General features: G+C 42.4%; 2 long non-coding RNA genes across 2 annotated transcripts in view; one reads left to right on the top strand and one right to left on the bottom strand.

The window, feature by feature from the left end:
* LOC309361169 overlaps positions 1 to 3,255 on the top strand; it is a 152,110-nt gene extending 148,855 nt beyond the window's left edge. Inside the window, exon 2 of the long non-coding RNA XR_014164361.1 lies at positions 3,151 to 3,255. This is a non-coding gene — a long non-coding RNA (uncharacterized lncRNA). The remainder of the gene's footprint in view (positions 1 to 3,150) is intronic.
* Positions 3,256 to 9,050: 5,795 nt separating this feature from the next.
* Positions 9,051 to 12,969, bottom strand: LOC309361294. Its single transcript, XR_014164406.1, has 2 exons — positions 11,717 to 12,969; positions 9,051 to 11,249 (listed from the first exon to the last, which is right to left on the bottom strand). It is a non-coding gene; the product is annotated as an uncharacterized lncRNA (long non-coding RNA).
* Between the last annotated feature and the right edge of the window lie 2,115 nt (positions 12,970 to 15,084).

Below are 15,084 nucleotides of genomic sequence, written 5' to 3'. Positions count from 1 at the left end.
AAACTCATGTCACCCCTTTCTCACTGTTCAATCTCGCCTTGAACCTGTTGCGCAATAAACTTGGATCTTCTGCTGCTTGCTCCTGTCTCCGGCTGAGCTCATTTTCTTCCGCAGGGACCCACGGACTTAGTCCGATGAGCTGGGTGGCAGAGCAGCCTCGCACCCAGATTTTGCCGTAACACCAGTCTGTGTAATTAGGTCCTGCCCCACAGGCTTAAATTGCTCCTAATCGAAATTTGCCCTGAGTCAAGCGCTTGATTCACACCCAATTAAATTATTTGCTGAGCACTTGAATTCAAATCCGGCACCTAATACCAAATAATAGACCAATAGAGTCTTGCACGCAGGCCTAATATCAGCTAAGGGACCGGTAAATTCATGCACTGGGCACTTAAATTCCAGACTTGCTTGATTCCAATAAAATAGTCATTATAATTTTGCACAAAGCACTTTACTATGGTCCTTATTCAAATCCACAAAATCTACAAAGTCAATTTAATTACGATGCTGGAATGAGCCTGAGAAGAACAGGCAGTGTGGGGTGTCGATCTGCTCCCGAGGCCCCCCCCCCCCCCGCCCACAGCAGCGCAGGGATAAGCCGCTAGCCTTGGACGCTCCCCTCTCTTAACGGCTCTTGTTTTTCCGGACGCTTAATATAGAGCGCTAAACTCCCAGCAGGGAGGGGTGATTATAAATACGCCAATTCCGATACTTCCTTTCAATTTGCGGGGGGGGGGGGATGCAGCCCTTTAAAATGTGAGTTTATTAAAAGTGAATTAAAAGGGGTAATGAATTAAAGAGAATGAATTAAAAGGGTAAGTGGCAGACCCAGGGTTAACACTAGGCAGAGAAACAGAAATCAGCAGAAACGCGGCACCGGCAGCTGGCTGCCTCACCTAAAATGGCTGTTGTTCGGAACTACTGCTGCAAAACACGTGGGTTCCAGAAAATGGCGGTGCTATGAATGGTAACCAAGGCGACTGGTAACGATCACCCTCAGTTCGGCTGCAAAGGACTCCACACGCGCTATTAACCCCTGCACGCTGCGGACGATTAGTCTTTTTTAAGGGGACGGAGAATTGCGCACAATCAGGAAACACTAAGATGAGCAAGGAGCACAGAATGGGCTGCAATTGAGGCTGGGGTTGCCTCTCCTAAGATGGCGGCTGCTTATGGCTGCTGTCGGGTGGTCACGTGTGCCTCCCGACTGTGACGCTGCCCTAGTAACCCAGACAACCCTGGAGAATAATTTTTGCCAGCCAACTAAGAACGAACCCCAGAGCGCCGCTATTCTCCCGCTCCTGCCACTAATAAATTCAAATAGCCCCAAGAAAATTCCCTTTCAATACGTTACCACTCCTGGAACAGGGAAGCGAAGCGCCCGTGACGCGGAAAAGGTGGTCAGGAAAAGGACCCATTCATCTAGAGCTTGGGAGGAAGAGGAGATCCCGGAGAGAGCAGCCCCTCAAAAGAGCAGCCCTTCTAGTGGCACCTGGAGCAACCATGCCGGTCAGAACCAGCTGATCTGCCGACGCCAGCAACACGCAAATAGAAGAAAGCCTGTAAATTAACACCCCCCCCCCGGTGATTCCAGCTCAATTTGTAGCGGTTGGCGATCGCAGGCAAGGAAAAGCCCCCAGCACGAAAGCTCTCTTTAAGGCTGGCGATGGACGGCAGCGGCGGTTGCTCCTGCACACTTGCAATAAGGGGTCACCAAGCAAAGGAATCCACAGCTAAACACCAAGGCTGAATGCTGCAGTAAGGAGCGAAAAACCTGATCAGCTGCGGCGCAGGAAAGAGGGAGACCCTAAGTAAAGCGAGGCCACGCCCCCCGGGCCAGCCGATTGGCTGGTTCAGGGTATGACGCGTCCAAGGATTCCTTGGTATTGCGGGGGCTGAAGCCAGCCCCCGCGAGTGTGGGGAGGGGTGTGAAGCCCGCAACCCCACCTCCTCCCTAGCTTGGAAGTGGTTCTAGCGATTGAGGCAGACGTCCTTTTGAAACCTCTGCACCGTACATAAGTTTTGCACTCAATAAATCCTGTAAAAGACAGGCTGGAGTCCCAAGCATCCACATTCCGTTCTTACAGCACAACCATTGAAATGAGTGCACATGTCTTAAGTTAGCCCCATTAATTCCAGTGGTTCTGTTATGAGTAGACCTTGGCTGGATGCAACCTATTAACTCTGGGAAGAGCCTTAAGTGGATTAAATATTAAGGCAGCTTGGATAATCTCAATATTGGGGGCAGGGGGGGCGTCTTTCCAAAGAGATTGCAAGGCCAACAACCAGCACTGCTCAAAACTCCATGAATGCAGTGTTAATCTGTACTTGCTAAAGCAGCCTCCTGCTGGATAACTTTTGCTGGGCCATGTGGTCTAAGCAGTTGTCTAGTAGGTACACAATGCTCTGAGGGTGTCGTACTTATGAGCAATGGTCTGGGCCTCTGGGTAACCTTGGCAGCTCTTCTGGAAATCTTTAACCAAAACACATTTTGGGTGGTGCGGAGATACGATTTTTGTAAGCAAACATTTAAAAAACTAGACAAGAAATGTCATTAATTTTACTGTGTATGAGTATCTGAAGATTTTCAGGCCATAGCTCTTCAGATTATGCATGCAGAACATCTACTCTGCCTGCATAAGGTCCCAGGTTCAATCCCCTGCATCTCCAGGTATAGCTTGAAACCCTGGACATCCACTCAGAGTAAACAATGCTGAGCTAGAGTTATCATTGGACTGACTGAGTATAAGGCAGCTCTCTATGTGCCAGTTTGAGTTGACCAGGCATGAAGAACTTTTGGCCCTCTAGGTGCTGCTGAACTACAACTCCCATCATTCCCAGTGAACACAGCCAGTGGTCAGGTACGATGAGGGTTTTAGTTAAGCAACAGCTGGAGGACCCAAGGTTCTCCATCCCTGGATTAGACATGCACTGTTCTCCAGCAACTGGTATTGAGAGGCTTTTGTAGTGTTTGCATTTGCCACAGGCAGCCAGGCAAGTAGCCTTCACCAAGCCTTACTGACACAAAAGTGGTCACATTTTTGAGTACCCAGAATTTCAAACTGCAGCAGCCTCTGTTTTTGTTCATGAGGTCTCCCGTATCTCTTCTAAAAGTCCATTCTGAGCCTAGCTTCTCTGTTCTGCAAACAGGGCAAGAAATACAAGCCTCTAGACTTGCAGCCTAAGAAGACACATGCCATGCGGCGCAGGCTAAACAAACATGAAGAAGGTCTGAAGACCAAAAAGCAGCAGCGAAAAGAATGCCGGTACCCACCTCGGAAATATGCTGTGAAGGCATGAGCCCTAACTCTGCAGCATTCTTATCCTCTGGCCAGCATTTTCCTATTAAAAGTGTTTTGGCTATAGTTGCATCTCGTTGTTTTGGCTATAGTTGCATCTCGTGGTTTCTTGCAGCTCTGGGAGGGTAACTGAGGGTTTTTTGAAAGATGGTCAGATTTCAAAGATATGCTTTTGAGGATAATACCCTGCCAGTCAAAAAATAAGGTCACATCCACTCCATACGTTTAAAGCACATGGCTTTCCCTAAAAACCCTCAGAACTGTAGTTTGCCCATTCATGGAGCTACAATTACCAGCACCCTTAACAGACGACAGTTCCCAATATTAAGGCAAGCCATGTGTTTTCACTGCAGCGTGGATGTCTCTACAGCCACAGCAGGCACTGCAACCTTCCAAGAGTTTGACATCGCCCCCAAAGGCACAACAACAAGGATGTGATCTAAGTCTACCTAACAAGTCATGAATGAGACAAAGGGAGGAGAGAGAATTAAATATTCAAATTGACAATCAGTGTACGGTCCTAGAGAACTACAGCAAGCCCACAGTAAGTGAAGACATGACAATATCTAAGTAGATGTGTGGTTTAGAAGACAATATCTTTTTTTTATAATAATATTTATTAAAAATTTTCAACAGTAAAAAATATACAAAGTAGCATATAATTTTCCAATATCCACATTTCATTCTCCTCCTTGGACTTCCTCGCGGCTCTCGTTCCTGCATTCTAAACTCTTAAATTTTACCAGCAAATTATTAACTTGTTTCAATTCTTATAGTACAATTTTCCAATATTAAATCTCAAATTTTAGAAAATTTAAACCACAGATCTAAAGACTTAGTTTTAACATGATATTTATCCAAAATTTGTCTTTTCTTTTAATAGCATTTAAATTCTTATTCCTTTTAGCTAGTTTGTTGGTACCATGTTGTTGCTAATCTTACATCTTTCTTAACATTCATACAATTTGCAATGTTTTTGTAGATAGTCCTTAAATTTCTTCCAGTCCTCCTCCACCAGTTCTTCTCCCAGGTCTCGGATTCTGCCAGTCATTTCCGCCAGTTCCATATAGTCCATCAGTTGCATCTGCCATTCTTCCAGTGTGGGCAAATCTTGAGTTTTCCAGTATTTAGCAATGAGTATCCATGCTGCTGTTGTGGCATACATAAAAAAAGTTCGGTCTTTCTTTTGCACCTTCTGGCCGACAATGCCCAGAAGAAAGGCCTCTGGTTTCTTAGGAAAAGTATACTTAAATATCTTTTTCAGCTCATTATATATCATTTCCCAGAAAGCCTTAACTCTAGGGCAGGTCCACCAGAGGTGAAAGAACGTTCCTTCAGTTTCTTTACATTTCCAACATTTATTATCTGACAAATGGTATATCTTTGCAAGCTTGACTGGGGTCATGTACCACCTGTATATCATTTTCATAATATTTTCTTTCAAGGCATTACATGCCGTGAATCTCAGGCCGGTGGTCCATAACTTTTCCCAGTCAGCAAACATGATATTGTACCCTATGTCCTGTGCCCATTTTATCATAGCTGATTTGACCGTTTCATCTTGTGTGTTCCATTTTAGCAACAAGTTATACATTCTTGAAAGTATCTTAGAACTGGGTTCTAACAATTCTGTTTCTAACTTTGATTTTTCCACCTGGAATCCTATCTTTTTGTCCAACTTAAAAGCTTCTTTAATCTGAGCATAATGTAACCAATCTCGCACTTTCCCCTTTAGTTTCTCCAAACTCTGCAACCTCCAGTTATCTCCATCTTTTTCTATTATTTCCCAATATTTCGGCCATTTGGCCTCCATATTGAGTCTTTTCGGGGCCTTAGCTTCCATTGGTGATAACCACCTTGGGGTCTTATTTTCCAATAAGTCTTTATATTTTGTCCAGACATTGAACACTGCTTTTCTGACAACATGGTTCTTGAATGCCTTATGTATTTTAACCTTGTCATACCACAGATATGCATGCCATCCAAAAGCATTGTTAAATCCTTCCAAATCTAAAACATCCGTGTTTTCAAGAAGCAGCCAGTCCTTCAACCAGCAGAAAGCTGCTGATTCATAGTACAACTTTAAGTCTGGCAGGGCAAAGCCCCCTCTTTCTTTAGCATCAGTTAATATCTTAAACTTAATTCTGGGCTTTTTGCCCTGCCAGACAAATTTAGATATATCTCTCTGCCACTTCCCAAAACACTCCATTTTATCCACAATCTGCAAAGTTTGAAACAAAAACAGCATTTTTGGCAATACATTCATCTTAATAGCAGCAATACATCCTGACAAGGAAAGTTTCAGTCTTGACCAAACTTCTAGATCCCTTTTAATTTCAGACCAGCATTTTTCATAGTTATCTTTAAATAAATTCATGTTCTTCGCTGTTATGCTTACCCCTCTAAACCGCTTGGAAGGGGACGACCGAGGGGGGGCCTAGTAACTCTGGTTTCCGCTCAATTGACGTCACAAGTTATTGAGTGCTCAGTTTTCGAGCAGCTGGCACTGGGGATCACCTTGCATATGGAATCCAAGAGTATTATTTTTGTTTCAGTGTATATTCCACCATATACAGTGCAAACACAGATAGAGAGCACGTGGCGTAAAATCCATAGTTTCCTTTATTCCCTACAAATTAGGTACCCTGGCTCGCCATTTTACCTAATGGGAGATATGAATGCCAGAATAGGCTCAAATGATGATAGCCTGGAAATAAAATTCCCAATATTAAGAGATCTAAAGGAAAATAGCGCCCTCTTGCTAAACCCACCCCCACGTAGACATTCGAAAGATAGCCAAATCAACTATGCTGGATTCTGCCTGGCTTTTTTACAAATAAGTCTGGATCTGATCATTGCTAATGGGGCATTCCCCGGGGACAAAGAAGGCGAGTACACATTCATAAATTCAAATGGGGCCAGCACAGTAGACTACTGTCTCACTAACAGACAGGCCTTCGAATCAATTAAAAAATTCACAATAGATAATAGGACTGAAAGTGACCACTTACCTCTTATCATCTCCATTACCGGCCAAAATTCAATTCAGCACTCTCACATAGAACATGAGGACATAGACAAAGCAAATGATCCAGCATTGCGTAGGAAAAAATGGACACCTGAGATAGCAATTGCAGTTGAGAATAGATTGAATTCACAAACTGCAATTAAATTGTTTATTATAATTGATCTTAACTTATCAATAGACTCCTCCCTGACAGCCTATGAAAATCTCATTGAGTCCTTGCAGGATGTGGTCTCGGTTAACATAAACTCAGCCGGCAAGCCACGCACTGCGAAAGGGCGCAGTTGGTTTGACCAAGAGTGCCACACAAAGAAGGAAGCCCTAAGGAACGCCTATTTGGCCTATAGAAACGCTGGATTAAGCTACTTACCTCAATCTTATTTCAAAATCAAAAAAGAGTACAAAGCCCTTTTGGCCTCAAAAAAAGGCAGTCCGAACAAAATTCCTGGTCCCTACTATTGAATGCCTCACTAAACAATGAAACTAAACTCTTTTGGCAACTGGTCTCCGACTCAATGAGAAATAGCTCCTCAGCCCCCAGCTGTGTCATTCCAGCTCAGGTTTGGGAGAACCACTTCAGAAATATATTTATGGAAAGTCCAAACCTCCCTTCCAGTTCACAGGAGGATGACAGGGTACAATTGTCACTGCTCCCTAATTGGAGGCCGGTAACTGTGGAGGAAGTCCATACATTAATTGGGAAGCTGAAGAGCGGAAAGGCTCCGGGGAAAGACTTTATCCCAGCTGAGGTGATTACATCAAACCAGCACTGGTGGGCCCCGCTTCTGGCAGCACTCTTTATGGTAGTAAATAACTCTGGTAAGGTACCATATAGCTGGAAACATGCTATAGTAGTCCCAATCTTTAAGAGAGGCCACCCAAATGTACCTTCCAATTATAGGCCTATTAGCCTGCTCTCAATAATTGGGAAACTATATGCCCATTTCCTCAGTAGCAAATTGACAACTTTTCTAAATGAACATAATATACTATCTGAAGCCCAGGCAGCTTTCCGTGAGAATCATTCAACAACAGACCACTGTCTAATGCTGTCCTTCCTAGCTGAGAAGTATACCAGACACCTACAGGGTAAACTCTTCGTGGCCTTTATGGACCTGAAATCAGCATTTGACTCCATCCCCAGATCCCAGCTATGGTCCAAATTGAGTCTGATCTTGCAGGACAAACGACTTCTCTTTCTTATAAAAGCCCTGTACAATGGAACCAAACTGCAGGTCCGATGCGGTCGACAGGGACAGCTATCGAACAGCATCGAGATGACTAGGGGGGTGAGACAGGGTTGTATTTTGGCCCCCACATTGTTTTGCCTATTCCTAAATGACCTAGAAGAGAACTTAATGGACCCAGATGGACACATTCCAAAAATAGGAATGAGAAGGACCCCTTTGTTGTTGTATGCTGATGACGCAGCCATCATCTCGCGTTCCAGGCCGGGCTTGAATTATCTGTTGAGGAAATTTTCTGATTACTGTTCTGGAAATGGTTTATCCATTAATTATGAAAAATCTAAAATCTTAGTCTTCGAAAGAAGATTCTCCCAGTCTAAATGGGTGCTGGATGGCCATAACCTCGAACAGGTAAAATACTTCAGCTACCTAGGGCTCACATTCCATCATACAAGATCTTGGAAGCACCATTGGCAAACCTCCCTTCAAAAGGCGGAGATTACAAAGCTAGCCATACATAAATTCTTCTTCACAAAGGGCGGCAAATATGTTCCAGCAGCCTTAAGGGTTTTCAACGCAAAGCCCGTTTCCCAACTCCTGTATGCAGCAAATGTCTGGCATAATGGGGACCTGCCAAAGCTAGATGGCTTTCAGGCAAAATTTATACGATCTCTGCTGCAGGTACCTAACTGCGTCCCCAACTCCGTACTTCTGTTGGAAGCTGGTGAATGCCCAATTTCAGCTAGAGCATGGTGGGCTGCCCTAAGACATTGGCTCAGGATTTCAGTGTTTAATCTAGGGAAGGGTCTGTACCAACATATCACCAATGAGGAATTTGTCAGCAAATGGCAGAAAACCATGGCTAAAAAAGCCACCTCTATTGGTCTGTCTTGTTAGAGGACATTCGGCACAGAAACATGTGTGTATACCTTTAAGAAGTTTCTAGGATTAATTGGCTGCAGGTGACCGTTGCTATAAAGGAAAAAAGCTGAGTTTTGTTGCTTTGCCTGCAGGAATAACATCCACCAGAGCTTGTGTTTATTTGTTTAGTAATAAAGTCTTCGTTTTTTCCGTTTGGTGTTTTTACACCTATGTCTCCTGGAGTCACTCTGTCCTCTGCCACCGGCTGGCATCCCCCTCCAATAGGTTATGGGCCCAGTCCCCAGTCTTGAGTGGGCAGAGACAGAGCGTGAAAAGAACCCAGAGACTGGAAGCAACTCAGCGTTTCTCAAGCAGCTGGCTGTGTGAAGGCATCAGCAGGGAGTGTCTGTTTGGGACCAGGAGCCGAACGTTTCTTCAAGCCACGTGTGAGTAAGAACTGAGTGGAAAGCTGAAGGCTGGGTGGTGCCATGGCTGGACTTGGAGCTGGAGCTCAAGGGGGAGCTTCCTATTTTCCAGTAGAGAAACTGGGAGAGTCCAATTATATGTCATGGAGTTTACAGATGCAGGCGTTTTTAAAGAAAGAACAATGTTGGACTGCAATTGTTAACCCTCCTGTAAAAGAGGAGGATGAAGAAGTAGATGAAGCAGACCAAAGACTGGAGGACAAAGCCTATGCCAATTTAATTCTGAGTTTAGAGAAGTCTCAGTTATCTCATGTGCGAGACCTTGAAACAGCAAGTGAGATTTGGCAAGCACTGAGAGCAATACATATTAGAGACACTGCTGGAAGCAAAATTACTCTAATGAGAGCTCTGTACCGAGCCAGACTAAGTGAGGGTGAATGTGTTTCAACACATCTTCAAAGAATGCGTGATTTATTTTCACAGTTAAATGAACTTGGGGAACATTTTTCTGAACAGAGAAAAGTTTATATTGTGCTGTCTTCACTTCCTGAGTCATGGGACAATTTAGTGATGACTCTGGAAGCAATCCCAGAAAGCCAATTAACAATGCATTTCTTAACTGGCCGTTTGCTTGATGAGGAGGAAAGACGCCATGAGAGGAAGGCCACAACCCCTCACCGTAACTCCAGAAATGGGAGGCAGTCCAGTAAAAGATATGCAACTGATGAGGAGCGGCATCCTAAAGAGGTTGTAGACCACAGAGAGGAAGCAGCGTTCACAGTTAGAAGATGCTATCGTTGTGGGTCAACCAAGCATTTAGTACGACAGTGCACTGTGTCTGTGGGAGAAAATACAAGACAAGGGCGGCCTGCGTTTGCTGGGAAGCGAGGAAACAGGAAGAATCGAATCCAGTATGTTTCTGCAGCAGTTCGAGGCACCAGTCACGACGTTGGACAAGACTGGATTTTAGACTCAGCAGCAACAAACATTTTTGTCAAGTCTGCACAAACCCTTGTAGAAAAGCAGCCTTGTAAATCTGTAAATGTAGTACTAGCTGATGGAACAGCGCATGAGTCAGCTGGAAAGGGTAGTGTGAATATCAACTGTTTAAGTACCAAGTTTACCAATGTTTTATGTGTACCAAGCTTAGAAAATAATTTGCTTTCAGTTACAAGTCTTGTTAAGCAGGGATTTAAAGTAACCTTTTCTGGTTCAGGCTGTAGAATAGAGAAAGCTGGAAAAGTGGTTACAGCGTCGCTACAAAATGGTTTGTTTGTTTTGAAAGACCAGCTAGTAAGTGAGTCTGGGGCATGTGTTAAAGCCTGTAATAGAGCCTTGCATGATGAGTGCCAGCATCTGTGGCATCGTCGTTTGGGGCATGCCAATTTCCGCAGTATTGCAAAAATGCCAGAATTAAGCAAGGGAATTAAAATGAAAAAATGTTCAGTTTTTCTAGACTGCAATACCTGCAAGGAGTCTAAAAGTAAGCGAGGGTCTTACCCTGAAAGTACTAGAATTAGCAAGAGGCCATTTGCTTTAGTACATTCAGACCTTTGTGGGCCATTTGCAGAGTCTGAAGGAGGAGCAAAGTTTTTTTTGGTTCTTGTGGATGATTATAGCCGGTATACTTGGGTATATTTGTTAAAACACAAAAGTGAAACTGGTCAACTGATTAAGAATTGGATCAACTATATAGAAAGGCAGTTTCCTTACAAAGTTACCCAGTTACAAAGTGACCGTGGAGGCGAGTTCATGTCTGAAGCCCTCCAAGTTTGGTTGAAAAAGCGTGGTATTTGTCACCGTAAATCGTGTCCTTTTTCACCTGAAGAAAATTCAGTTGCAGAACGCAAGATAAGATCTTTACAAACAATGTTAGATTCAATGCTATATGATTCTGGCCTATCCAGGAAGTATTGGGGAGAAGGAATTCTGTGTGCTAACTACATACAGAACAGATTGTTTCATTCTACCATAAACAACACCCCTCATTTTTTGCTTTATGGAAAAAAACCCTTTTTGGACCATGTTAAAACTTTTGGTTGCTGGGCTTGGGTTCACATCCCAAAAGGACAGAGAAGGAAAGGTGAGCCCAAGGCAAAGAAACTTAGGTTTGTTGGCTATCAAACTTGGTCAAAGGGGTATCGTTTTGCACTAGGGCGTGGCAGAGTTGTAATATCAAGACATGCAGAGTTTTGTGAGCAAGATGGTTGGGTTCGTTTACATGGAAATTCAGAAGTTATGTTATATTCTGATAATACAGATAAATTTGTGAAATCTGAGGAAGATAAGCCACAAATTAAAGAAAGTTCTGAAAGTGACAGTGATGAGGATTCAGGGGATGAGGATCCCAGTACACAATCTCCTAAAGCTGAACCAATTTCTCCTGAGCAGGATGAATCAGAAGGGGAAGATAGTTCAGAGGGGGAGAGTGTTCAAGTTACTATACAAGAAGCTAAAACTGTTGATGTGAAAAAGGAACCTCGTGATTATGAGGAAGTTTTAAAGTTACCACACCAGGAAATAGTAAGGTGGAAAAATGCAATGAAAGCAGAAATGAAATCTTTAGCAGAACACGATGTCTTTACCATTGAGCCATTGCCAGAAGGAAAAAAGGCAGTGGGCTGTAGATGGGTGTATAAAATAAAACACTTGGCAGGTGGTGATGTTAAGTACAAAGCCAGACTGGTAGCACAAGGCTTTACTCAAAGAAAAGGTGAAAGCTTTGATGAAACCTTTTCTCCTACTGCAAGGAGTGAAAGTGTACGCTTATTGTTAGCTCTTGCAGCACAACGTGGGTTTAAGGTAAACCATTTTGATATTGAAACAGCTTATCTTAACGCAAATCTGCAAGAAGAAATTTTTATGAATCAAGCGCCAGGTTTTGAGGCAGGAGAACAGAATTCTGTATATAGGCTGAACAAAGCAATTTATGGGCTCAAACAGTCAGCTAGAAATTGGAACGAATGTCTTGATAATGCTTTAAAAAATCTTGGTTTTAAAAGCTTAGCTGATAACTGCTTATACACTAAAGGAAAGGGTGATAAACAAGAATTGTGTTTGTGTTATGTTGATGATTTGCTTTACTCTACAAAAGGTGACAAGCAAGTGAAAAAATTTGCAGAACAACTAAGAAAGGAATTTAAAGTAAGAGATTTGGGGCCAGTAAAAAATTATCTCGGTTTAGAAATTCAAAGAACAAACGATGGAAGTTTTTTGTTGAGTCAAAAAGACAAAATAGTGGAGTTACTTGAAAGAAACAATATGCAAAACTGCAAGGGAATAAAAACCCCAATGGAAATAGGTTTTTTCAAAAATGAAGAAAAATGCACAGAACCTGTAAATCCTGAAATGTACCATTCAATAATTGGAAGTTTATTATACATTTCATTGTGGAGCAGACCAGATTTGAGTTATGCAATTGGAATACTAAGCAGACTAGTAAGCTGTCCTACAGAAAATGCCTGGAAAGGTTTAAAACGTATTTTCCGATATCTAAAGCAAACACTTGATTATTGTTTAAAATTACCATCTTCAGGGTCCACAAAATTGCAGTGTTACGTGGACAGCGATTGGGCCAACCTGCCTGATAAAAAATCAATTTCTGGAATGGTATTTCAATTTGGAGATTCTTTAGTAGGATGGAAATCCAAAAAACAAACTATAGTGGCCACATCATCAACTGAAGCCGAATACTGTGCATTGTCGGAATTATGTAATGAAGTAAAATTTTATGTTCAGATCCTCAAGGATATAGACGTAGAGTGTAATTATCCTATTCAAGTTATGGAAGATAATCAAGCCGTAATAACCTTGTCTGGATCTGACCTGTTTAGAAACAAATCAAAGCATTTAGAAATTAAATACCAAAATGTAGCTGAAAATGTAAAACAGAACCAGATAATGCTGAAGTATTGTGAAAGTACACAAAATGTGGCGGATGTATTTACAAAAGCGTTAACCCTTGAAAAACATACACGACTGGTAACAAAGTTGGGAGTTGCAGTGTGTGATATGTAAATATGTTCTTTTCTGTTTAAAATACTATTGTTTCTGTTTGAATGAGAGGGGGTGTTAGAGGACATTCGGCACAGAAACATGTGTGTATACCTTTAAGAAGTTTCTAGGATTAATTGGCTGCAGGTGACCGTTGCTATAAAGGAAAAAAGCTGAGTTTTGTTGCTTTGCCTGCAGGAATAACATCCACCAGAGCTTGTGTTTATTTGTTTAGTAATAAAGTCTTCGTTTTTTCCGTTTGGTGTTCTTACACCTATGTCTCCTGGAGTCACTCTGTCCTCTGCCACCGGCTGGCATCCCCCTCCAATATGTCTCCCCCCCAACTGTATTACCTGGGCTATGAAGGCGCCCAAAAGGCTTTAAAGCAAAGATTATGGGACAATGCACACAGTGACTTGCGATCTCGGTCACACACAGTCTGTAGTCCACTGGCAGCAGGAGTTCAATATGGGTATGTCTTTGAGTTAACACCTTACATCAAAAACCTGACAGTACCTAACTATCGAAGCCTTTTCACCAAGGCCAGACTGAATGTCTTCCCCTCTGCAGTGCTGGATGGTAGGTTGAGAGGAGTTCCCTACCAGGACAGACTTTGCTCGTGTGCTCAAGACATCGAGTCCATAAATCATATTTTGTTACATTGTGCGAAGTATGAGCAGGCCAGGGCTGAACTGATACTACCCTTGCTGGTGCCTTTCCCGGGAAAGTCAGAGGCTCACTATGTCAGGTTCCTACTGGAAGACCGGACAAAAGCTAGAACTTTGGCAGTGGCAAAGTTTTTATCGGTGGTTGAAAGAACAAATGAGCCCTATATTCCAAACAAAGTGCTTGATTAACCTGGAGGTAGGCTGTATGAACTCTGTATTGATTTGTAATGTTTTGTTGGTCTCTGGACCGTAATAAAGATTGTTTGTTTTGTTTGTTTGTTACCCCTAGGTATTTTACTTTTTTAACCACATTTAATTCTGTCTCTTTCTGAAACCTTTCTGATTCTGAAGAGGTCAATTTTTTTTCCAAAACCTTGGTTTTTTGCTTGTTAAGTTTAAATCCCGCCACCCGACCAAACTCATAAATCAGTTGCAATACCCTTTTGGTACTTGGCTCTGGCTCCTGTAAGGTCAAAACTAGGTCATCTGCAAATGCTTTAAGTTTATACTGTTTCGCTCCGACCTGAATACCTTCCACCAACCGGTCTCCTCTAATCATATTTAAGAGCACTTCCAGGACCGAAATAAATAACAAAGGGGAAATAGGGCAACCTTGTCGTGTTCCTTTTTCAATTTTGAACTCTTCCGTCACCACATTGTTCACTATCAATTTTGCCTTTTGCTCCGAATAGATTGCCTCTATCCCATTCTCAAACCCCCGTCCCACTCCCATTCCTTCCAAGTTTTTCTTCATAAACTTCCAAGAAATGTTGTCAAAGGCCTTCTCCGCATCTATAAATATCAACACTGCTTTTGTGTTAATATTTGTTTGCAAGAGTTCCAAAATATCAATAATGTTCCTTGTATTAGCAAACAAATGTCTGCCTGGGAGAAAGCCTGCTTGGTCCTTATGAATCACTTCATTTAACACTTTTTAAAATCTACTTGCTAAAATGTCTGCAAATATTTTGTAATCCACATTTAGGAGGGAGATGGGGCAGTAGTTCTTAAGTTGTGTCTTTTCAGTTTCTAATTTGGGTATCAATGTGATGAAAGCTTCTTTCCACGACTCCGGTGCCTTCTTCCCCTCCATAATTTCATTGCAAATCTCCATTAATGGATGTATCAAGTAGTCTTTCAATGTCTTGTAATATTTGGAGGTGAGTCCATCTGGCCCTGGAGATTTGCCCAGTTGCATGTTCTGAATGGCTTCCTCAATCTCTTGTTGTGTTATTTTATGGTTCAGGTTTGTTCTTTTTCGCAGAGACAACCTTGGTAAACCACTCTTCTTTAAAAATTGTTCTATCTCCGATTCGTTTTGCGGCCCTTGTGTATATAATTGTTTAAAGTATCTCTGGAAACACTTTCTGATCTCCACTAGGTTCTGGATGTTTCTTCCTTCAATCTCAAAATTTGTGACCGTGTTCAGTTTTTGTCTCTTTTTCAGCTGCCATGCTAGCAGCTTTCCACATTTATTTGCCGATTCAAATGATCTTTGTTTCATTAGCTTAACTTTCCATTCCACTTCCTGATTTATCAATTTTGAGTATTGTGCTTGGTAAAGTTTAATTTCTCTTAGAATCTCCTTTGACTTCGGTCTCGATCTTAGCTTCTTCTCACCTTCTT

Source organism: Podarcis melisellensis (assembly GCF_964234715.1).
Source record: "Podarcis melisellensis genome assembly, chromosome: W".
Lineage (NCBI taxonomy): Eukaryota > Metazoa > Chordata > Lepidosauria > Squamata > Lacertidae > Podarcis > Podarcis melisellensis.
Note: the sequence above shows the minus strand (reverse complement) of the source record. Positions and strands in the feature narration are given on the sequence as shown.